Source organism: Notothenia rossii (assembly GCF_949606895.1).
Source record: "Notothenia rossii genome assembly, chromosome: 12".
NCBI lineage: Eukaryota > Metazoa > Chordata > Actinopteri > Perciformes > Nototheniidae > Notothenia > Notothenia rossii.
In genome coordinates this window covers 6,236,638-6,261,850 of record NC_136911.1, presented here as the reverse complement: position 1 = coordinate 6,261,850, position 25,213 = coordinate 6,236,638, and the positions used below count along the sequence as shown (strand labels likewise).

Here is a 25,213-nt window from a genome sequence, read left to right as displayed (position 1 = left end):
CAGCAACAATTAGTTTGATGAAACAGGTGCAAGTTTTCCCCATGTACACAGAACTCTGCCATCCAAGCAGATACAAGTGGAATCCAGCAAAGAACGGATCATGTCTTTGTAGTTCAGTCCTTTCTTCCTTCATAAAAGCATGTTCTCTAGTATTTCTTTGCCCTCTCTTCCTCTCATGCCCCCATCACTCTGAAGCTCTCATCTCCTGCAGCTATTCTCCCTCCATGCCACTGCTCATGAGCATGACATTCCTCACACTCATTTTCTCAATGGTCTGCCCATCCTCCTGAGGCTCTGTCGATTTCTCCTGCTGGATCCTCGTCTCACTCTCCGAGCCTCACCCTCACAAAGGTTGAGTTTCTCAGTCCTCTGTGTGATCTCTACCCCTGCTGTCCTCTGCTCAGATCATCTATCCGTCACTTAACCACCAACCTGAAGGACGGATAAAGACCTGGGATGCTATAAGGCACCCACACACAAACAAAAAGAGGGTGAATTGTGATAATAAATCCTCTTGGTCTCTTGTCGTTGAAACTAGGGATGCCACGGTGAGTAAATGTTTTCCACCGGTTAATAAGCTGGTGGAAACCCTGGACATTTGAACACTAATAAAAAACGGTTGAAAAAAGACAGTGAATTTGTCTCCATGCAGCACGTAGACCACCACCGGATGCAATAACACAAGGCCTAATAGGGACATTTTTCATAAGGGAGTTTTACTTTTGTGTCTATCCTATATCATCAGGATTTCCAAAGCAAATATGTTTTTTTTAGGAATGCCTTCTTTTAATTGAATGAAGAAACAAAGCTGCAAAAATCTGAATTTAGGGTCACATTTAGGGAAAGACGGTATGTTGTCAATTTCTTATTTCATACGTTCCAATCATGCTGCAAACACAGAAGAGCCCAGTTCATACTGGTAGTGAAAGTACAAATAGGAAACCACTGTTTCAGTTTGTCTACTCTTTGAATGAGACACTCATTTAATGCCACCACGCTGCAATCGTTTTTTAAAAAGGGAGTTTTAGGACAGTGTCCATTCATCTTCGCCATATATGCTGCATAACTGTCACAAACAAAAAGCCACCTCGCAAACCAATTACATGACAGCACGGGGAAGAAAACACACGGGCGCAGCCACTCGATTAGATGGATGACAAAAGGAAACAACAGAAAGGAAACAAATTACACTGTGTCAGCGGCAGCGTCAAAAACACCCAAAGGGATGAAGGAGGAGCCGCCTCACGCAGCATGGCTCACCTCCCAGGCCCAGGCTCAGCCCGCCCCCCCCCCCCCACATGCCTCACAGCTGCTGAGTGATGAGTCAAGTGAATCATTCATTGGCAAAAACAAACAAACACATTTGTTGCAGAGCTCTAACATTATCCAGTTTTTCTTTCCGTCTGTGTTCTTGTTTTGTGAACGAACCATTCAGTGTCACATTAAACATTTGTAGAACATAAAGGGGTGCAGTGACGCTATATGTTTGTATAGACACCCAGAAGTAAGCATTTCAAAGACTATTCCATTGGATTTTGAATAGCTGTAAAACAACTTTTGTGATTTTTAATGCATAAATGCAATCGCCAGAAGTAGAAAAGCTAATCGTTGGGCTACAAACAAACGACATCACCGTTGCATGGCTTAAACCGCTAAGCCAAAGGAGCCTAATGTTTGGCTTGATGACGTTTAGTGCTCTCATTTAGTTACTTGTTAGCAACAGCTGTTTTTTTATGCAACATAGAAGCTTCAACAATTTAAAAGTGGGGTATTTATTGACGTTTTTTGTGTCACAAAACAAAACTTGAAAATCTCTTAACCTTGTGTTAACCGCATAACCTTTTTCAGGCATCTAACCAAAAACACGTACAAAAACACTTCGAGAGAAGGAAACAGGAATGCTAACTCTTTTTCAATTTTGTATGACTTATTCCTGCACCACTCTATTCTGTCTATGTGCTTTGAGCAGGCAGCCCCCTGTGAGTAAAGCAAACACATTTGAAGGACATAAAAATAGCTAACCTAATGAACTAAATTCTGGGACCCCATTTTGGCAACAGGTTTTAAGAGTAAACTGATCGGAAAGACAATTTGCATTTTTATTCCAGACTGCATGATCTGCACACGAGAGCTACAGCATAGATTCACTCTCATTACGATTGTATTAGAAAGCTATGCATTATCTTGTCTTATTATCTTCTGTCGTCAAGGGAAGGGCCCATTTGTAGAGCCCCTTTTAGCCTGCTGCTCTGACATTACATCAGTTACCTTGTCATCTTCCATGCTCTCCTCTGTCGCTAAGACTGATCTTTTTTCCCTCTTTTCTGTTTAATTCTGTATTCCTCCCTCTCTAGTGTTATGAGCCCGACACACACACGCATACACACTTCCACTCTTCTGTATCAATTCATGCTCCACATGTGAGAGCCAGGGTGGACTGGCAACAAATTATTCATAATGTAATTAGCCAGTAGGGAAATCATATTAGAGAATCTTGTCTTGGACCTCAGGGAAACTTTAAGCACTTCATCAAATAATGGGCCAGGCATCCAAATAATATCCCTGACCCAGTTCTGCTCTCCCGTGGGCGAGGCCGTCTCAACCACTGCTTCAAAAAACAAGACAAATATCATGTAGATCCTCCGCAGCTAAAGAAGCTAACTGAGTATAATATGATATACCTTTACAAGTTTACACAGATTTCTTTTGATTGCACCTCAACGTATCAAACATGCATCGGCTTTTCGTCTTTCACAAATCCAACCCTTTTATCTCAATGCTGATTGTGGTATCTTCATTTATTCTGTCCATACAGAGTACCACCAGTACTCACGAAGGACATATCAAAGAATAACAGTAACATCAAATCAGTAGGGATTAACTTTGACTTTCTATGAACCCGTCTCCAAAATGAATAGAACCGATATTTCCAATAAAGCAAATCTTATGCGTGTTTCATTAAAGCCCAACTGTATCCCTAACGCCTGCATTAGAGTACCCTAAACTTTGTATAGCGTACTACATGGACCTCACTGGGGTTGTTTTGACAGCAGATAGCATCTGGCTGGGATCTCTGCAGTACTGACCGGGTCAACAGCCAGCCATGACATTATGAATGTAACTGATAACCAAAGAAACACTGAAATTAATGTGGAACAGTTACGTCATGCGCAACACCTGGTCTGCTCAAAGCCAATCTCGGGGATGGGATCGATCCATCCCTAAATTAGATTAATATTCATTCTCCCAACAACACCCTTTTTATATCAGTTATCCCTGAGACACTCCCTGTAATGTAGAACACATGAGAAACTTTACAGGCTCTGCCAGAATACTGATAGACCTCTAAGAACAGCAAACTGTCTACTTCTTATTTGCATCATCCTTTCTGATCTGTTGCAACCTCTTGGAGTTTAAAGGTTATGCAGACTTTTACCCAAACTTCTTTCTACGGCATACTGTACATCAATGATGTGATACTGAGGGTGGCCATTTGAAGTGTTTAATTGCATTTTGTGTCCTCATCTCAAGCTTGGTGGAGATTTGGAAATCTTCGGGATGGATTTTTGTCAAACTGCCATAGTGTTTCAGGATTAGCTACTCCTAGTGGATTTACGCTTCATTCATTTGGACTTTTATCCTGTCGTCCCTATCAATTCCTTACGAGAGTTTGTTCAACACTTCTCTGAGTAAAGGAAAGAGATGACTGGTTGCCCTGCCCGGTGCCGGGTCCTCTTTGAAAGCAGGAGGGCAAACAACAGGAAAAAAGGAAATGCAATCCAACTGCTTATTGTGGTGGCTAAATCATTATACAGCCGACTGCCGTGAGCCATTTCCCAGGCAGCTGGGCCATAATACTAAATATATGGTTCAATGGAATGGAAATGTAGCAAACATTTACACTCAATCAGTAGAATATAATTAGATTTTGTAATGTCTTACGAAACCTTGAAAAATGTAATAAAAGTAATTCAAATTCTAGATTGAGCTGCACTCTTAGTGAAAACTAGCACTGTACAGTAGCATGACGCTTAGTTACATGCTAGGAAGAGCACAGGAACTGGAGAATTGGATGACGGTAATTAGGCGAATAACGACTGGAGGGGGTTGGGGAATTGAAACAGGATACAAACTCACTGTTTTAGTTCATTACAAAGTAAATCCCGGGGTAGATTGGGTTGTGGGGGGGGGGGGGGAGAAGGTGTGTTGTTGAAATAGATTTAGTATAAAAACATGAGCCACCTGTTCCGGATCCACAACAAAGGTTTCAGAGCCCCACCCTCCTCTTCCTCTTTCCTTCCAACAACAGCTCATTCTGCCTGACATCATCTTGGCCTCCATGAAGGTCTCTATGAGTGTGTGCAGTTTATGTTACTGGATAATACTTCGGTGCAAACCAACTTCAAGCATCTGGTGATGGCTACTGGCAGGGACATTATTTGATCTTTTTATACCCTATAACTCTGAATGGTAGCCTATTCAAAAGTCCATATTTGATTACCTACTGTTCTTACTTTTTGCAGCAACACTTTATCCTCAAAGCCAGCTCTGATTTTCTAGGAGGCCTTTTGGATTCATCAACAGGGAAACGTGTTTAAGTTCTTGCCAGCGGCGTTTTTGTGTTGTGTCCCTTTAAAAACAATGAAAGACAGGCTATATCCCTCTTCCTCTGATTTCCATTGTTTACCCGGAACCGATGGCTGCCTTTATTTCACTCGTAAATCTTGTTGTCAGTGGTTGACTAGATTGAGCAGACAAAATGGGCTGCTACTCTGAGCCTAGAGGGAGTTTGTTCCACGACATTACACCGCTGTTTGCAGGATGCCTCCATCCTGAGAGAAGTGGTCGCCTTTCAGCAGGGAGACAGGAAGAAGGAGATATATTTGGATCTTAAGGCTCTGCAAGGTTGTAGGACATCAGGCGTGATTTACAATGTGACTGAAGTCAGTCTCTAGCTCTTTGGTAGTGTGAACTCGTCTTCATGCTGAGTCCATACATTAGAAAGTGTAACAATCAGGACTGAACAATGAAACATTTACAGATTCTCATTTTCCTGAGCAATGATGGGGAAAAACTGGCACACCAACGTTTATACAACTCCATTCCAAGACGGAAGGAGATTTTTATCGACAATTGCCAAGAGTTGCTCAAAAGCATACTGTATGGAATCCTTAGGCTTTAATCTTTGCTGCCCACCTTTACACAAAGTCAAGAGCCCTCACAGCTTTGGGGATAGAGGTGTATCTCGGACCACCAGAATAGGCAATTAAGTGACGCCAGCTGGTGTTCAGGCGGAAGTGTTACAAAGCGGCCAACGATGTTCGTCTCTGCCTCGTCTTGCATGGTTGCCTTGAAAGCCAATTGTTCTGAGATGCATTTTTGTAATAGAAGGCATCTGGATATTTGAGCATTTTCTGATGACCCTCCTGTGACAATCCCACCAGATGGAGCAGCAGGGAGGAGAGAAGGATGGAAAAAGAGGTAAAGAGCCAGCGACAAAGACCTGATGGAGACTAAAAGAGAGAAAATGAGAAAGAGCATGTGGACGACGAGAAAAGCAATGTAGGAGATATGAGCGATAGAGGCGCAGCAAATTGAGGACTGGAGAAAAGTGTTTTGCTTTCACATTAAATGATCCATCTGCTGAAGTGTGTTGTTGCTGCAGGGAAGGAGTTTGTTTTGCCCTTGGGATGTGTTCATCCTCAAAGTGTAAGCTCACAGCTGGCTCCACCTTCAGACTGTGGTAGTCTCAAACTTAGGGTAGATGACCTGCAGTCAAAAAGCTGTTTTTGAAATCCTTGAAACGTTTTTGGATCATGATGGTAAGGAAGTGTATGATACTTTTATTTCAAGAAAAACAAAGGATAAAAGGCCTTTGAGCAATGTGAGCTCCTACTGCAAAAGGGATGAAAGAAAGAGGAGAAATCGAGTGTTTTTTAAAGAGGCCCTTATATTGAGTGTGCTATTCTGCCAAATAACATTGTTAAGAGACCAAGAGGCCACTACACGATTACACTTGCCTAAATGCAGTGTCAAATTCATTCACCATAAACATCACAGTGCAAGTGGAGTCATGGAGCCCCGTGAAATGACCAAATGGATGCCAGCAAGGACAGAATATAATTGCAGCTAACAAAATTCCATTCTCAAAGATGAAAGGGCACAAAAAGAAAATATGTCCATAAGCTCACCCTCAGCCTCTTTCTCTTCCTGTGTTTCCTTCTAATCTGTCCTCATGTCACCTCGTCATGGCTTCCTAATGACAGGAGACTGTCAGCACCTGATCATTTCAGGCTATTATATAGTCTTATTGAAGGTCATTTTCTTTTGATCTACAGGTAAGGTCGCCCCTTCTCACTTTCACCCTTAATTTCTTTGGCTTTATCTTTTACGAATCACAAAAGCAACAGAAATAGATTCAGGCGCAATTCCTCTAACTATTGAGATGTATCGAAAGTAAAGAGAAGAACAACAGTCTCTCATCAGCTCCCCTCTCTCCTTCCTCTGGATGTCTGAAACGTGGCCCCATTCCCTGCTTTGATAAGGGCTCAGAGTACGGGGGAGGCCCCTCAGGTAACCAGAGCTGCTCTTTGGACTGCAGGGCTTTCAGAGAGAGACAGATGTGTCATTGAAGACAGCCAACCATGACCTTTGGGCCAGCCAGACAGCCTGGGAGGGTCTGACACACAGCTAGCAGATCTGTGCATGAGAACACACACAGCCACCTGTTTTTATGCTCTTTCAATAATCGTGTTGAGAGAAGTTTCATTTTCAGCCTGGGAACTTCAAGTGGGGAATTTATTTTTCCATTTGCTTAATTTCAATCTTCACTTTCAAAAGTCAAGCACGAAAGGTTTCATGAGAGAATACATAAACATCTCAATCAGCTGCAAAGTATGAGCATTAAAACAACATTCAACCCTGTAGTGTAGCATAGCTAGTGTGTGTGTTAATGTGTTTTTGTCATTTACCAGAATTTGCTGCAAACTTCCACACCAATCGCAATTTAGAAGAAACAAACTGCAGGACAGTTTATGAGTTGTTTGCTTGTTGATAGCTTTGGTTCCCGTCTTACTTTGTTGCTGTAAAACCAATGCCACTTCTACTTTATGTTGAAATGCCTGTAGCTCAACAGTAGTCGGGCGAGCTGAGAGCATGCCTGGCTAAACCAAAAGTGGAAACCACTGATCCAGATGAAAACCAATTGGAATGGAGAAAATTATAGTTTCTGGGGTGAACTTAACTTTAGAGCACTATTTACAGGAGGTGATTACGGGAATACGCTGTTTGAATTAGCCTACTGAACCAGGACAGAAATCTATACAGTAATTTGTTATTTGGGGAAATGTAAATATAATGTTACCTTATCTGTTCTACTATCCAGCAGCAAGGAGTCCTTAAGTGAGTAATGAAGCCCAGAAGCAGCACTACTTGTTCAGCCTTCTCCATCTACACAATAAATCTTGCTGTCAGTCACAAGCTATCAGATTTGCCGGACAGTTTGGCATGCTGACTTTGTATGCTGGAATGGTGATTCGATGACTGGGGCTTCACACATTATAGTTAAATGGGGTCATTTTGCAGCCTGCTCCCCCTCTGTATCCAGAACAGAGATCAATGGGACCCATTATATTCCATTGATATTCAATCACGTTTCACTGAGTTCCCTTGTTCCCCAACAGCCAGCTACCACTGACTCATTAAAGAGCTGGGTAAAGGTAACCAGGCCTCTGCAGCCAATGCATTATGGGCAAACAATCTCATCCTGTTGATTGTGCTGTAACGACAGAGCTGTGGTGTTTATGCTTTAAATGTGCCTTAGTCCCAGCAATAACTTTTCTTGACTGGCTTAAAACATCCGGATTTCTGGTGACGTTATAGTGTGGCAACACATAAAACAAATGATGTAACTCGTGATAATGAGTGAAAACCAACTGAAATGGCTTCCCTTAAGTGGCTGAACGTCTGTTTAAGTGCCAAATTATCCAATTGCAGAGGTGCATTTGATCAATGTTTTTTTTTTTTTTTTTAATTACACAACATATGTCAACTTAATGGTTGGGTATCATGTTTTTCATTTACTCTCTCACATCTTTCTACACTGCAGAAGGTGGCCTATTTATAAAAATAAAATAAGACAAATGCATAAAAATGCAGATGTTTTGTCAGACTACACGTAGCCCTGTGTTGTTGTAAATTCCCCCCACAACACATTCTGTTGTTTCCACAGTAATTACATTGAAATCCTTTGGAGCAAAGTAAACTGGCAATTTAATGAATCATAGAAAACATTGAAGATTCTTTTTAAACTGCAGTAAACAAACAGCTGAATCTCCATTGAATGCTTTTTTCCTGCTCTCTGAAGTGCCCAGTGTTCTATTGCAAATTTGAACAAACTTTTTCTTTTTTTAGATTAACCTGGTGATCCACTCTACACGATAAAGATATTTGGCCTTTTTTGATCAGTTGACCAAGCATCCACCGAAACACTCCTGTAAGGCCAACTAGCTGATACTCTTTCCTTTAAGTAGGACTAGGAACACAGCGCAGACCTAAGGCCTGTACTATGAAACCAGTTCAACATACCCTGGATATGTTTGAGTTACCTAATCCAAAACAAACGCGCTCTCGCTAAGCGGTCCTACGACGCTGGTTATCAACTCGGTAACTCAAGCCAGGGTTTCTCCGTACGGCTGAGTGCGCATTCACATGAAAGGGGCAGGGCTAGCAAAATTTTACCAATCACCAACATGGAGAAGCGTACTGACAGCGCAGCGTCATACTTCCTGAATGAAAAGTCAACTATAATATTAGACAAATATGAAGAAGTTAAACATCCATGACTTAAACACTTTATCCAGGATACAAGCCACATAGTTGCACCTGCAAGGTGAATACAGCTGGTAAAAGAAAAAGGGTTTGAATGCGTACATTAACAGGTTTATGATATCACTGCCCCGTCTAAGACACCATCTGACTTTAATTACATTTGACTCGAGTGTTTCGTCAACTTAATGTGTTGCTTAAAATAATACTTCTGCATACAGTATGTGACACTGTGAGTGTTGCACGGCCAGATACGGCTCAGCTGACTCAAATAAGGAAACATATGATACATTATGATGTGATATGAATGATAATGGGACACATCGACGTCTGCACTCACAGTGCCGCGGACTGTACGTAATGCTAATTTGATCCAATAACTTATGTTAACTTGTGGCAGATATTTAAGTTAGCTTTCTTAACGCTAATGTTTTATTAGTCAGATTGCTCTGAAGATGGGAGGTGATATTCTACGTTCACAGTCAGTTGATTTTTGCCGGCCGTCTTTCCTGCAATGGCAGTTTTTCTGTATTTCCTTTATCCTGTAATATGACTTGATTGCTTTAAACTCCGTTCAGCATAAGTGACCATAGAGATCTACCCCGCTAAGAAGTGAACCAGCGTCGTAGGACCAGAAACGCAGAGTTTTCCCTGAAGTTAGCTTGCCAAGCGAAAACCCGGCTTCGTAGTACAGGCCTCTGCTGTCTGAGCCACCGTTAACAACACACATCCCATCTGTTCCCTTAGTTCAGCAAAAGGGTTTCAGGTCCATGTGAGCAACTACAAAAAAGAAAAAAACATTCATCTCCTTTGGAAAATATTATTAGGCCTCCACGGCGGTGTGTACACAAGCTCTGCCTGCTGCCAAGCACACAAACACAGATGACTCTTTACTGTCTGTTTGGCTCAGAGTGAGGTCAGCTTCCTCCACTTCCTGTTCCTTTCTATTATTCTATTGCACTGCAAAAAGTGACCACCTTAATCTTTATCCATGCAATTCAACTTGATATGACCCAACCCGTCATTTGTGAAGAAGTATTTAGACACTTGCATTAACTACATGTAATGAAATCACTTTTTCTTTTGGAATGTAGCTTTCAAATGCTAACAGTTGTTGCTGACTCAGATCTGACGCATACTGTTAGTTCTGGGAGACGAAAACATCTGGTAACTGATTTGGGATCAAGTAAAATTGTACTGACAGGGCTCAACGCTAACTTTTAAAAGTGGTTGCCAGGCTGGCCACCAGGCACCAGCTTTTGGTTGCCAAAACTGAAAATACGGTTGCCATTTCTAGTCACCTTATATTTTAAATAATTAAGATACTATACAGTTATACATCAACTTAATATTAAAATGTGACACAAAAGAATGTTCAAATGCTTTACAATAAGTAATTAACACAATTATTTGAAACTTAAGTGGTAGTAAACTTGCCCACCCTCAATTGCTGGTATACAAAATACCAGTAGTGCAGCTGTTGTCATGTTCTTCACAGATCCAAAAATGAATTGAGCAAGTCACTAGTTTCTTTGTCCTCTGTTGACTCCCTTTCAAATGTGGGTTTTCTTGACCTTTGTGCTGATCCCCACCACAGACGCATTGGCCCTTCAGCATTGAAGTCTTGGATTGGCCAGACTAATACATTTCTAATGTTAAATAAATGAAAACCATTCACAGTTAAGAATTAGATAATAATTATTAATGCTGTAAATGATTTATTAATATGTCTAACTATATTTAAAATGTGTTTTATAGAAGTGATTATATTTGTATGCCAATATTTTCCTATGGTAAAGTTTCGTTTTGCACTTTTATTTTGGTAGTAATAAGATAAGGAATCTTATTTTGAAGGAACTTTTACCGGAAGTGAATGCACAACGGAGCAGAATGTACATATATATTTCGCCTCCCAAGACTTTACACATTTCCTCTTTGATTTTCGTTCGGGTTCATTTTGCGCTTGCACGAACGTTTTGGTTTTACCCCACAGTCAAACAACTTAAATTGCTTCGCCATTTTTTTGTAGAACAAACACACGGCGCACCGCGCACGCGAGTAAACGTGCATCGCTTTCTGGCTCCGTAATCACACCAAAGCACGTGCAACTTAAGTATCAGGTTCCGACTGCTCACAACAATAATTAAATATCACTCTTAATACAACAAATAATTAACATTTATGTATTTTGGGGTGCTCATTTAGCTGTTTGCTGTCCTTATTTCTTCATGTTAAAAAGTGGTTGCCACTGATGGCAACCAAAGGCCAAGAAGTGGTTGACATTTTTTCTGAATGGTTGCCAATGGCAACCTGGCAACCATTACTGTCGAGCCCTGACTGAATTAAAGGATATATGTCACATCATTTCAGCATTGTTATGTAGCAGGATGTGCAATAATGGCAAATTAACTCAAACTGTCATGCTGAACAAGTTTTGCTGCTTGATTCAAAAGGGAAACTCACAGTTTTAAATTTGAAAGACTCTCCAGTCTTTCCGATAAATGTATTACAGTCAAAGCTTGCCACAATTTATTATAAACGTTATATATTTTTACACTTCACAAATCATAGGGTTCAGTATTTTGAAGTAGATTACTGTAGCACTGTGGTCTGGCTAAACTGATTACAATGCGTTGGTTAACTCTCTAGTTCTTCACATACTGTATATATTTAAAAACTGCTGTTAAATATAAAACAAATTGAATAATAACATTTTTTGCAGTGTACTCTCTACCCATAAGCCTGATGTACCAGCATTTGTTGATCTATGACATATTTCCTTCCACGGTGCTTTTGGAAAGTAGGATGTACGACCGGAGACGATTCATTAGGGCGGCCTTGGCATCAAATAATGGCGTGGAACAAAAGCGGACAAGAAGAAAGCGACGCGAGGGTGCAGCACAGATGAGCTGAGGAATCAAGGCCAGTAGAGAGGGGGGAGGAGGAAGGAAAGGGGCGACGTGGGAATCGAAGCATATGGGCGAGACAGTAATTGTGAGCGTGTGTGCATCGGCACACATGCCTGTGCATGTTTTGCTCATGAACTTGATGGAGATTGGGCCATTAAAGACATTATCACTGTTCTGCTCAGGGGGACAATTGAAGCCGACGCAAACAAAGACAGAAGTACCTCAACCTGTCTTTTTGTCATTAGTCATTGTAAGGACGACAGCTGCAGCACTCCCAGCATCCCCACAAAATCCTCCAAGTGTGGGAGTTTGTAAGAATCCCTCACACTGTATATTTTTATAAAGGAGGCAATTTACAATGATGGCAGACTTAAAGCTGAGGAAGAAGGAGGCAAACACAAGGCGCCGTTGGAAGGAAGCACATTTTATCTTGGCAGAGAAGGGATGACCAAAGGGTCGATGTGTTTTTGTATTCCAGACGCTCGCTGGAGAATGGGCTGTCATCTGGATTTCTATGTGAACATGAAGAGGAGACAGTGAAGGGAGCGGGGTTGTCCCACCTCTCAGCTGATAAATTCTGTATTTGTTTATGCATCTGTATATTCCTCAACATTTTGGAATTTCTAACTAAACAAACGTCCATTGTGCACTTGTTTATGCACACTCTTCTGTGTCTGCTGACTTCCTGTGTGTGCATGCATGTTAGTATGTGTGTCCAGACCCCTCAGGGGCCAGTTCAGGCCACAGTGTTCGGCACTGAGCGCTGAGTCAGTGCATTACTGTCATGGCAGATGTATCCTCCGGCCTGTCCCCTCTGGCTCTCACTGCTGGCCCATAGAGATGCATTCAGCTGCAGCCAGCGGCACTTTGCGTGATGAGCCTGGGCAATGGCCTCAATAAGGAGTGATGGCAGCATTTGGAGCAAAAAATGGAGGGAGTAGGTAGAGGAGAGGGTAGAGTGAGGGAAAGGAAGGTGTGGAGGAAAGATTACTGAAGGGAGGAGATACCTGTAGGGATGGAGTGATGGGGAGCAGAGTAATAGCATGGAGAGATGTGTAAAAAGGGTTATATTGGTGTATGCTGAGCTGTGTGTGCACTGAAATGGGCAAACTGCTGGCCATTAGAGATAAACATTCATGTTCTCTGACTACAGGCAGCTCAGACACCTATCATTACCCTGCTGAATTTATTATCAGACACTGAGAAAAAAAATGGAATCCATTTCACAGTCACGTGGAGTCAATGTCCGGAGCCTCGCTGGCAGCTGTGTCTGTGGCACGTGTCGGCCGATGGCACGCTTTAAAACTAGGCTTGTGCTGCTGCTGATGGGAGGGGGGCCGAAGCAGGGGGTGCCATCTCATTAGCACTTCACATCCATATAGCTGCTACTCATAAATAATTAGCAATTTGGCACCATAGGGAGCCAGGCATGCTGCTATCTCAAAAGTTAATCAACAAACGGGCGATTTATTAACTTTTAGATCATTAGAGTGGCATGTTGGTAACTAAGATAATGTTTTAATTCACAGTTACAAACCATCCGTCGGCCTATATATTTCTGCCACACAACATAATAAATATACCTTTAGCGAAAAGCATTAGGGAGTGGTTATAGCATCAATGAGCAGTGCAGTTACAGCCTTGACTGGTTCAATGCCAGTAAGAAATATGAATGTATAATAAAATTGGCCAGAACACTGCCAGACCATTTGTGGGATGGCATTATATAAAAAGGCCCTAATGGCCAGTTACTGCAATAAAAAAAACTGTACAAAGACCTTGACCAACCATTTTAATTTGTATTGCATCAAATTTCAGATGATATTGGCCACCCTCTGCAAATTGGTATGCGGGTCGAAACAGTAATAACTATTCATTGAGTAAGTAGCTGTATTGCAGGCTCAAAAGTATATATATCAAGGAAACCAAAATCCACCAAATACTTATGTTTTACATAACTATTGGTTCCGGCCCAGATGTCACAATTCATGCATCCTTACATGTATCCTAAACAGACCGTTCCTCGTGCAGCTTAATGTAGCTGTATTAATGTAACAAAAAAAACAGCTAAAACACTTCTTATGTATGAGCAATGGAAGAAGCTGAAAGGTGCCGAGTATGCAACAGCTCTTTAAGTAGAGCTGCACTTCAACCCTTTGTTCAAAAACATAGCTAATTGCTGTTGCACTAGCACTGCTTTAATGTAAAGATTAGTTACGCCGTAACCCACTCACCAGTACCTAACATGCGTCCATCATGTTCGAAAGCACTGACACACGGTGACCTTTAGCTGACTCAGATGACAGATGAGTCCGTGATAAAAGTGATAGATGGCATTACCAGCCCTCTGTACCGTACTGTAAGAATGCTAACTAAAGTGATGTCCGCAATGGGCCCATGTCAACTAATGTGTGAATACAAATTAAGTGTACTAAAACAGAGATAAAAGAAGCATCTATGGGTATTAAAGAGAGGACACTTCAGTAAAAGTCACCAGTTGCCTTTGCGAAAGATACGAGAACTGGTGATGAAAACTAATCTGACCTAGTGGAGGATTCACACTGAAACCAATAGAAGACATCCAACCCTTACATGGTTTACAATCCACTTTCATCTTAGTTACGCTGTATGTTTGGGGTGTAACGGTTCACGAACATTTCGGTTCGGTACGTACCTCGGTTTTTGGGTCACGGTTCGGTACGTTTTCAGTACAGCAGAAAAAATGATCACAAAACATGAAATATTTGTTGGGGGTTTTAAATTATTATTAAACTGTGAATAATGTATTCACTCAAATAAATACAAAATATAATAAAATAAAAATTAAGGTGCAGCATTTCGATGAACTGAAATAATCTGTCCGAGTACTCACCTAAGCAACCAGCTTGACATTAGGACTTGCTTGCTTGTCGAAAGGGCAGATCTGCTGGCACTAACAATGTCTCCTGCTGTGGAGAACACCCTCTCTAGGGACAGAGGTAGCAGATACAGCCAGGTAGCGCTTTGCTAACATGGCAACATAAGGATATTTGGCGTTTGTAATAGCTTTGGCTCGGTCTGAACTTTTTGCAAGCGGTGGAGGCTTAAATGCTAGCGGGAGTTGGGTTTGCACTTCAGTCTTTTTTCTTTTGGTACCGATTATATTCACGTTCGGGTTATGCCTTTTCAAATGAGTGTGCAAGTTTGATGCATTGCCAGCCGCGTAACCAATTTTAGTTGAACAATGCCGACAAACAGCTTTGGTTCGGTCCACCTGTCTTTGTCCGTCATCCTTGTACGTAACTGCGAAACCAAAATGTTCCCAAACCGGAGACTTCAATGACGCTGGAGGATTTTCGAGCTCAACTTTATCTGCGTTCGCCATTTCGACAGTTCCTCAAATTACTGACTAAATTTGAACGCATCCCTGTGACCAGCTCTCATAGTATGCCTCTCGAAAAAGTTCTTCACGTTCTCAATTTTTTACGTTTAACGTTATATTTGTTCGGTACACTTCGGTACACTTCGGTACACACGTGTGCCGAACCGAAGGGCCCATACCGAATATCTTCGGTTCGAATACGTATACCGTTACACCCCTACTGTATGTTTATAAAGGAGTGCGTTACGCCTTGTCTCATTTAAGATTGATATTTTCTGATGCTGCAATTTGCTCAAGATTCCTCCTTCTGTCAACAAAGAGGATGACTCATTTCTGAATATTACCAAAGTCTGATAATGAGTGCTTCCACTGAGGGTCGACAGAGACAGACAGTTTCCTAATCAGAAGCAGCTAACCCGCCTACCGGCTGCTTCCACCTCCAATGAGCTTGATTATTTCAGCACTGATTTCCTGCAGCAAACAACACTGGGTGACTCCAGAATGTGAGATTACTGCTGACGGCTTTGACTGCTAATTAAGAGGGAAAGGAAGAGAGGTAGGAAAATGAATGACTTGCAGAATAATGAAACTCAAACATTAGGAATAACTGACCAAATAAAATGCATACAAATGTTTCTGGATTAGATCATTATTTGGGATAATACTGTTTCGTCTGGATGACAAATTGGTGGAATAATTCGACATTAATCAAAAGATGGCATGCCTTTGATCAAATGAGACTAAATGATAATGCTGGATAGCTATAAGTTCTATATTCAGAAAAAAACAACTATGATGTATCCAAGAACAATTCAGTCGTAAATAAGATTAATTGGTTTGTAATAATATAATGAATTTCGATGTTTAATGATCTTCATCTAAATAAAGAAATTCCTCTAGGGAACAGTGCCTTCTGTTTGGAGAACATGAATAAGTGAAGAGTAAAATGGCATCCTAGCATGAAAGGTTTCATTGTATAAAGCTGCAGGTTGTATCTGTTGTATATTCAGCATCCTGCTCCTTTGAAAAAGCACTCTCCAATACACCAATCCCACCTCCCAGCAAACAGACCCACAGTCATTATGCACCATTAGCTCCTGCTAACGCCGCTGCACCAAACATTATCACGCCTTGACACTAATGTTATGACTATGATTATCGTTATTATGCTGGAAACACATACACAGCGGAACTGGAGACCTCATTCCATTTTCTCCCCTGCCGTGAAACAAATCAAAAACTAGTTACGCTGGCATCTCCGAATGACATTTCTGCTACCTCACCACGACATTGATATCAACCATTGGTAGGAACGTGCCGGGAAACTGTCCACTGGGGTCCTCTTCTAAGCTGGAGTCAATTAGTGAGGAAGGCGACCTCTACAGATCTCCAATTATCATCCTCTCCCTAAAAACCCTCTTGTTGGTGCTAGTAATAGCATCGTAGCTGCGCTGCTAAGTAGAACCAATACAGATTGTTTTTCACTCGTTGAAATGTTTTCCTGACAGGTTTGATATTGTAAACCAAACACAATCTTATTTCTTAGCAGTTGGATCCTGCTGTTGCGGCCGGAAAAAAAAGACACAACAGCAACAAAAAGAAGAAGACCAGAATGTCCATAGTATAATAATGTCAAACAGATTAGGTTCCTTGTGCTTATTAGTGGTGTCCTGAGTTGGCAGATAGGTCACATGTTGATTAGGACTTATCACAATATAACATGTTTTCTGTACATTTTAAACTAAAAAGATCATGACTATGCTCCATTTTAGTTTTAGTTCAGCTTTTAAACAGGTAGAAGGCCCTAGATAGAGATAGATATTAAATTGGGCATACAAGATACTCTTTTAAGAAGAAGTAAGTAGGAAACATTAACATTTCAGCCGCTATAACTACATCTGTTGAAGTCTAGCAACAGAAGCAAAATCAATAGTCACTAACTACAAATGAGAACCTAGTCTTGGTCTGCGTCTGTATAAAAATCATCCCACTTTTTCAGAAGTATTTCAGACTGTTCCAAACAACACCAGAACATTGGAAGGCTTGAAGGAGTAACAACCAAGATTACATGGGACAAAACCAAGCAAAATGTCAACGGGAAGTATACAAAAAGTTCCAGTATCTCCTCTCACCTCCTCTAGCCTCTATAACCCCTGGTTCTTCTCCCTCTTTGATCTCACACAGACGGATCTGCACCCTTATTTTGTTAACAGTAATTGGAGATGCATGGTGTAGGTCAAATGCAGCTGGACTTGATTTGTATTGCTAATACAAATTGGATGTTCTTAGGTACAGGGTGTACCTCTCAATCTTTGCATTAAATGTCACTTCTTATTGGTTTCCACTTAGTCAATGAATACAAGCTTGGCGGAGTAATTTCTTTTCGATAATCAAAGCTGGTTCAGTTCACCTTTTCAACCCAATGAACCCTAAGAGGTTAACATAAACGTTATCAATGTTTCAAACCTTCTACTCTCAGTTCATTCGTCCTCAGCTTCTTCTTTAAAGCAGCTGGTTAAGATACGTTTTACCCAGTTTAACTTTAACGACCAATCGGCTCCACTTTTGTTTTGTTTAATCCTCCGTTACACTTCAGGCTTTGCAACGAAGCACATATTTCTTCATGCTGTAGCCTGTGAAAAACAAACATATCCAAAACCTTCCCCGTCCCTCTCTGCATTCTCAATCTTCTCTTCAGCTTTCTAATAACGATCTTAAGTTGACATTCAGTTTTTCCTGGGGCAAAACACTTCGGCTGGGGCTGTCTGCTTTCTAATTGTAGTAATAATTGTGGTTCCGCCTAATCTCAGTCGGGGCTGTGACCCGGCCCGCTGTGAGCGGATTTGAGATAATGAAATAATTGCCCCAAATGCTTTTTTTCCAAAGCAGCCGCTGAAACCTGAACCCTCAGACGAAGAGACATCAACATTCATTCGGTCTCCATCAGTGGCGTTTTCCACCCTAATTGAAATGTAGATTGTTGTTGACCCCTGGTTGAGGTTTGGTGGGCTGAGGAGAGGGAGGATGAGACTCTAATGGGGCGGGTTGGCCACATAATGCCATCTATCTATCATATATATTAATGTGGGTGGGAGTACATTTAAGTTTTCATAAACAGAGGAAGTCGAGATCATATATCATCCCAAGCGTTGCATACATTTTTTGCATATTTTTGTGATCGCAGTAAACTTTTACACACATATTTTCACGGTAGCTGTTTGCATATCACCATGTATTATTTATCAGGCTGGTCCCGGCTGTGATGGGAGGGAATCTGAAGATCATTTCTGACTCATTTGTAAATGTCCTACATGACAGTGCAGTCTGTGTTTATATTTACTTCTCCACTGAAGGTTATCCGTGGAGCTGTATGACAGAGCACAAGAGGTTATCTTCACATTATGTGCCTCTGTTATGTATATCTACAATACATGTATAGAATAACAAACAACTCCATGGGTCTCCTCAAGAATTCAGTTTGAGCATCTAAACCATTTCATGTCAGATATCATTACATAAAAGTATGCTAAAACGTTCACTGTTAGAGCATACTGCATCCTTTAATAGGAGAGCTTCAAAGACATCAGCAGCGGGAGCAAAACATATAGTATTGGCTATTGTATATCAGCTGGTACTAAATATTCAAACTGTAGAAAGTTAATTTAGTTAAGGACTGAAAAGCTGCTAAAAATATTTACTTTACAATCCCAAAAAGATATATTTGTAGGCATTGTTTAAGACTTTAGTTTGATTATTATGTATCATGTAGGCCTTAATACAGGTGAGTGTATCCACTGAGAAATACATCTAACATTTACCTGTACAGGACTTTCTATTTTCATCAATCAGATAATCATAATAGGTTATTGCAAAAACAATGAGCTGGAAGATGCTAATGGTTAATAGGTCTGATGGTAACTGCAATAGACTATAATTGTATACTTGTTTCACTAACCCTTACGACACATAAAAAGGAATGTGATAGACTCTTGGTAAAAACAAATATATATATTATAGCTTCTTTAGTCACTGACTAAGCTGGTGACCTTTCCTTATCAAACTGTCTTCACCATCTACAGTACAGGTGAATATTGATTTGTGATGATAGTGCATTTCCCCACGACTGAGGAATAACAAATGCTAGATTATATTCCACTAATACATTTTAGGCACACATTTTCTACTACATACTGTCAAACCTTTAGGAACATACTGTACTTAACATATTACCCCATTACTGTACAACACTCATGGGGATCACCATGTTCACATTAAGGTTGCTTACATTGCATGTAAGGTCACTGAGGGGAATCACTGAAACATGAAGCCTTTGAGAGGATTCCCTTAGAACCCATTATACTGTAGCACAACCGGTATAATATGGAAACTACTCAAGTAGCTGGAAATGGATCAATATTTCCACACACACACACACACACACACACACACACACACACACACACACACACACACACACACACACACACACACACACACACACACACACACACACACACACACACACACACACACACACACACACACACACACACACACACACACACACACACACACACACACACACACACACACACACACACACACACACACACACACACACACACACACACACACACACACACACACACACACACACACACACACACACAGGTGAGGAAATAGAGGTATACTGAAGACAAACAGGAAATACATAATCTAAGTTTAGAATATTACAAAATAATTTGAGGATTTATAGAGAAATGGAGAAAAAAGCCCACGTTCAATCACAGCATGAAAGACGTGAAAAGGTTTGTACCTTAGCAAATTATTACAAAAGAACCATTTGCAAAAAGGACAAATAGTCCAAGACAAAGCGTTTTTTCTAAAACGGCACCAAACACACTTCCTCCGATGAGTTCTGTTCTGAATGGCATTTAGATCCTGGTTCCTACACAATTCATCACACTAATTAAACTGACTGGGGAACAAAAGCCAACTTAGCCCATCCAGTTTCCTTAATTGCTTTTGACGCAATGCACAGATCGTCAGAGAGATAAGATCCATACTCAGTGTTAGAATTAGTACCATTTTTAATTAGCCTCTTTTATATAAGTCATTTTCATGAAGGCAATAAGAGAGGGACAGGGACTTTTTGTGACCACTCAAATTAAGGAATGACCTGATTCGGATAAAGGCAATTTCTTTATGATGATGCTCAACAATATCGCAAAAGACAAGGAAACAGTGAGGCTAAAGCAAATATAGATGCTCCATTATAAAGTTGATATGTACATAAACCATGGTCACAGTGCAAGCTAAATGACCTTCCAATGTGCCATTAGATCCGCTTTATTAATGTCGTTTGTGCTTTGATTTACAAAGGGAATACCGACACTTCATGTTACGCATTTAAGCTGAAAGGTTTTTTCTTGACCTTTGAAACAGCAGCTTGACAAAACACCTGTGACCACCAGATGAAAAACAGCCTCAGCCGGCCCTGAGAAGGGGTCAAAGGTCATGCATCAGGAGTCAACAAAGGTTCAGAGAACATTCAGGGAGGCCACTCACCTCCAAGATCAGAGATCCTCCTTTAACAGAAACAAGGGAGCGGTGCGACGTGTGGCCAAAGTGAAGGAACCATGTGCTGGGAATTATTTTCTGATTCAGAAACCTGTTGATTGCTTTAAAAATGTCCCATATATTTCCTTTGTTGTCACTTTTCCCTTACTGGGATATGATACCTTTGTGGCAGCTTTTATTGAACCCAGATATTCAGGGCTAGTTCACATGCTCTCAGACATCAGATGAATCCAATCCCTGGTTTGTTCTCAGCTGGATGTGAATCTCCTCCAGTTTTGGTTCTTTTATGTCAAGAGCTACAAGGTTTCTCAAAATCCTTTCACAACACACTGAATCCACTTGAAAATGAGGTCATCAAAACATCTTCAAGCATGAATGAACGCTATTAAAGTGTGTTTTAAAAGGCAACCATTCTTTGAGCTACTTGCTATATCTGAGCTATGATTTAAAAAAAGACTGTTGATTTGACAAAAATATCTTACTTTCTAAAATAAATCATCTTAATACTTAGAGAGCTTTGTTTGAATACACTGTTTATAATTCCCTTTCTCAACATCAAACAGCTTTAATTCCCTCACAAGCGAGACGGTTGAATGATGATCTCATGAATTTGGGAGGTCAAGGCGTCTGTGTGCGGTGGGATTAGAAGGGAGATTAAAATCAGATCCAAATCTTTGAGATGCCATCAGTTATCAAACAAGAAGTACATCGAAGGTTGTTTTAGTCCACATCAAATGAATACAGTTGAGTGTGTCCAGTGAGAAATACATCTTACATTGAGTGCAAATGTATGTTTCATATTTGCCCCAAGCATTTTAATCCGAACGTTTCGGCCGGTGCATTCCTGAGAGGTTTGGAAATGAGATTCTGCTGTCGTGTATAATCCACTTCTATAATGACTTCCCTGTAAAAGGGATAGATAGTCTGAGCCCACAGGGGTTTGCTAAGTAACCCTGTCAGAGAGCTATGGCTACTCAACAATAACACAGGCGCCTACTTACTATAAATACACACTGTCTGCTGAGCAGCACATTTCCACAGCACTGGTGTATTCTGTAAATAGACATCTTTCTGTGTCCTCACTGTACAGGTGACAACCCTGAGTTGCTGCCAGCATGAATGACCGTTTTGTGGTACTTTAATGTTTCTGCTACAAAAGGCCATCTGTGGCGAACTGCCACTGTTTTATCATGCCTGCACTGAATCATTAATAATGAAAATTCCATTATGAAGCCCTAAATCAAATCATAAAGTCATGCCAAGCGGTGCATAAGTAGAGATTTTGAAAAGGCAGGAAGGGTTCATATTTGAAGCATGTATATTACTGTTGAGAGCGTCACATTGAGTCTTTTCTAACGAGCTTTAACGAGTGTGGATAACGAGAGCAATCAAAGTGAAGATCCTTGGTAACTACCCTCATGATCCATGCATATTTCATCCACAGCTAAATTACATCAGGTGCTTTTGCATACAGCTCATTCTCCAGGCCACACATTAAATATACAAAGCTACAGGCTACAGTATGACCAAATGCTAATTCAAATCTACTGCAGAATCCAATGCAGTTTGTTTGTTTGTAGCCTTTATTTAACCAGGTGAAAGCCCTTTGAGATCAAAAGATCTCTTTTTCAAGGGTGACCTGCAGTATCCATGCATGTGGTAGCAACATTTAACATTAAAAGTAAAACAGCTGGTAATTTGCTACTATTATAAATAAGCTGTAAGAGAGTCCAGGGTGAGGGAATGTGAGCCAAGGATGTAGAATGGTAAATCTCAAGTGTTTTCCAAAATTCCCGAAAATAGAAACTGTTGAACTACAACAATATGACAATGAAAAATGACAAACACACATGTATCTAAATGTCCGTTTCCCAGACAAGATACTATCTGACGAAGTTTAACAATTGTTTTCTTGGCAGTTAGTTCTGAGAAACTCTGAATTTGTGCGTTTCTTCTTAATGAAACCACAGTTATTTGAACTAGTTCTGCCCAAACAAATTATGAAATGACTGTTTTCACATCATGTCTATTTTTAGGGTTTAAATTAGAGAGTACCCTTAAGTGCAATGAAGCATAGCTTTCACTCAGATAGGTAGCAGAAGACTTAAATAAAAACTAAATGGAGTTGGCAATGAGTGTCTCAACATTGCAAAACCAAGGTAAAGGAGATAAAGTTTAATAAAGTTAAATATGACAAATTGCAGGAAACTGAGATAAGCTGAATATAAAGTATGTTGAAAACGTGTGCCCTATCTAAGTTGAATGGGACAAAAGCCATAGTCTATTGACTTTTCTATTGAGCCAACATTACAGGGAAACTTAATGAATTAGCAAGGTGCAACACTCTACGTTTACTTTCCTTTTTTTCATTTCCTTTAGCCAACCTATAGTCCCTCTGCAAAACAACTAACAAAAACTCTAAACAACACAACAACAACAACAACAACAACAACAATACTGTCAATAGCAAACACATACACACATAAGTATCATATAGTAATGACAACAATAGGCTCAGTCCCAGTAAGAGCTTTTCACAAATCATACCAATGCTAATACTACAGCCAGCTAGCATAGCATTTGCAGAACTAAGCACTAAGCTAACACCATGACACCTCACAAACACTGCACAACAATAACATGACAGTAGCATCAACAAACTAATATTATTAAGCAATTGTTTGCCAAACAATTTCTTACCTTGTTCAAGGGAAGCAGTTGTCCTGGCATCCCAGCGAAGAATACCCCCTCAAGAGTGGTTCAAAGTGCGAATGTCCATCTTCAACTTCTAGCTAGCTGCTTTCTAACATGAATTTTCGGAGAAGTCGAAGAAACCAGTAGGATTAGGGTTCAAAAATATGTCCTCCACAAAACGTTCAGGACCGACACTTTTGGACTTTCAACATGCAGTTTAGCTTAAAACGGGCTTTATGGTATACTTTATACAGTCTATGGGTATACTATGCAGTCTGCAGCTGCACTTACAGTTCAAAGACACCACGCAACTAAACAGGTGCGTTCGACTCATGTCCCAGAAGGGCCAGCAGTTCACGTGCCAGGTTGGCAGCTCACTTAAGCACCTGAAGTAATTATCTTATCATGTATATATTTAAATTGTTCTTGTCCATATCAGTATGTATTTCACGTATCATTGTTGTTATACTTTAGTTTTATGTAAAGCACTATTGATTTTCATATTGTATAAAATGAGCTGGTAGAGTGGTGAAAAGTAGTGTGACTACATTTAACCCAAGTCTACTCTATGTAAGTACACAATACAGGACTGTCTCAGAAAATTAGAATATTGTGATAAAGTTCTTTATTTTCTGTAATGCAATTAAAAAAACAAAAATGTCATACATTCTGGATTCATTACAAATCAACTGAAATATTGCAAGCCTTTTATTATTTTAATATTTCTGATTATGGCATACAGCTTAAGAAAACTCAAATATCCTATCTCTAAATATTAGAATATCATGAAAAAGTATACTAGTAGGGTGTTCAACGAATCACTTGAATCGTCTAATTAACTCGAAACACCTGCAAGGGTTTCCTGAGCCTTGAAAAACACTCAGCTTGGTTCAGTAAACTAAATCACAAGTATGGGGAAGACTGCTGATCTGACTGCTGTCCAGAGGACCGTCATTGACACCCTCCATCAGGAGGGTAAGACACAAAAAGAAATTTCTCAAAGAGCAAGCTGTTCACAGAGTGCAGTTTCAAAGCACATCCACAAAAAGTCTGTTGGAAGGGGGAAATGTGGCAGGAAACGCTGCACAACCAAGAGAGATGACCGCAGCCTTAACAGCATTGTTAAGAAGAGTCGCTTCCAGAATTTGGGGGAGCTTCAAAGACAGTGGACTGAAGCTGGAGTCCAGGTATCAAAAGTCACTGTTCACAGACGTGTCCGGGAAATGGGCTACAATAGCCGTATTCCCATGGTCAAGCCACTTCTGAACTCAAGACAACGGAAGAGGCGTCTGACTTGGGCTAAGGAAAAGAAGCACTGGACAGTTGCACAGTGGTCCAAAGTCCTCTTTTCAGACGAAAGCAAGTTTTGTATTTCATTTGGAAGTCAAGGCGCCAGAGTCTGGAGAAAGGCTGGAGAGGAGCAAAATCCAAGTTGCTTGAAATCCAGTGTGAAGTTCCCACAGTCAGCGATGGTTTGGGGAGCCATGTCAGCTGCTGGTGTTGGTCCACTGTGTTTCATCAAGCCCAGAGTAAATGCAGCTGTGTACCAAGAGATTTTAGAGCACTACATGCTTCCGTCTGCTGAAAAGCTCTATGGAGATGAGGAATTCATTTTCCAGCATGATCTGGCACCTGCCCACAGTGCCAAAACCACCAGTAACTGGTGTACTGACCATGGCATTACTGTCCTCCATTGGCCTGCAAATTCCCCTGACCTGAACCCCATAGAGAATATGTGGGGTATTGTGAAGAAGAAGCTGAAAGACACCAGACCCAACAATGCTAATGAGCTAAAGGCCGCTATTGAAGCATCCTGGGCATCCATAACACCTCAGCAATGCCA

General features: G+C 40.7%; 1 protein-coding gene across 2 annotated transcripts in view; it reads right to left on the bottom strand.

The window, feature by feature from the left end:
* LOC307026252 (cyclic nucleotide-gated channel beta-3-like) overlaps window positions 1-23,714 on the bottom strand; it is a 91,589-nt gene extending 67,875 nt beyond the window's left edge. For both annotated transcript variants that reach the window (XM_079661502.1, XM_079661501.1), the window contains exon 1: window positions 23,377-23,714. The gene's annotated coding sequence lies outside the window, so the exon portion shown is untranslated. The remainder of the gene's footprint in view (window positions 1-23,376) is intronic.
* Window positions 23,715-25,213: the final 1,499 nt, after the last annotated feature.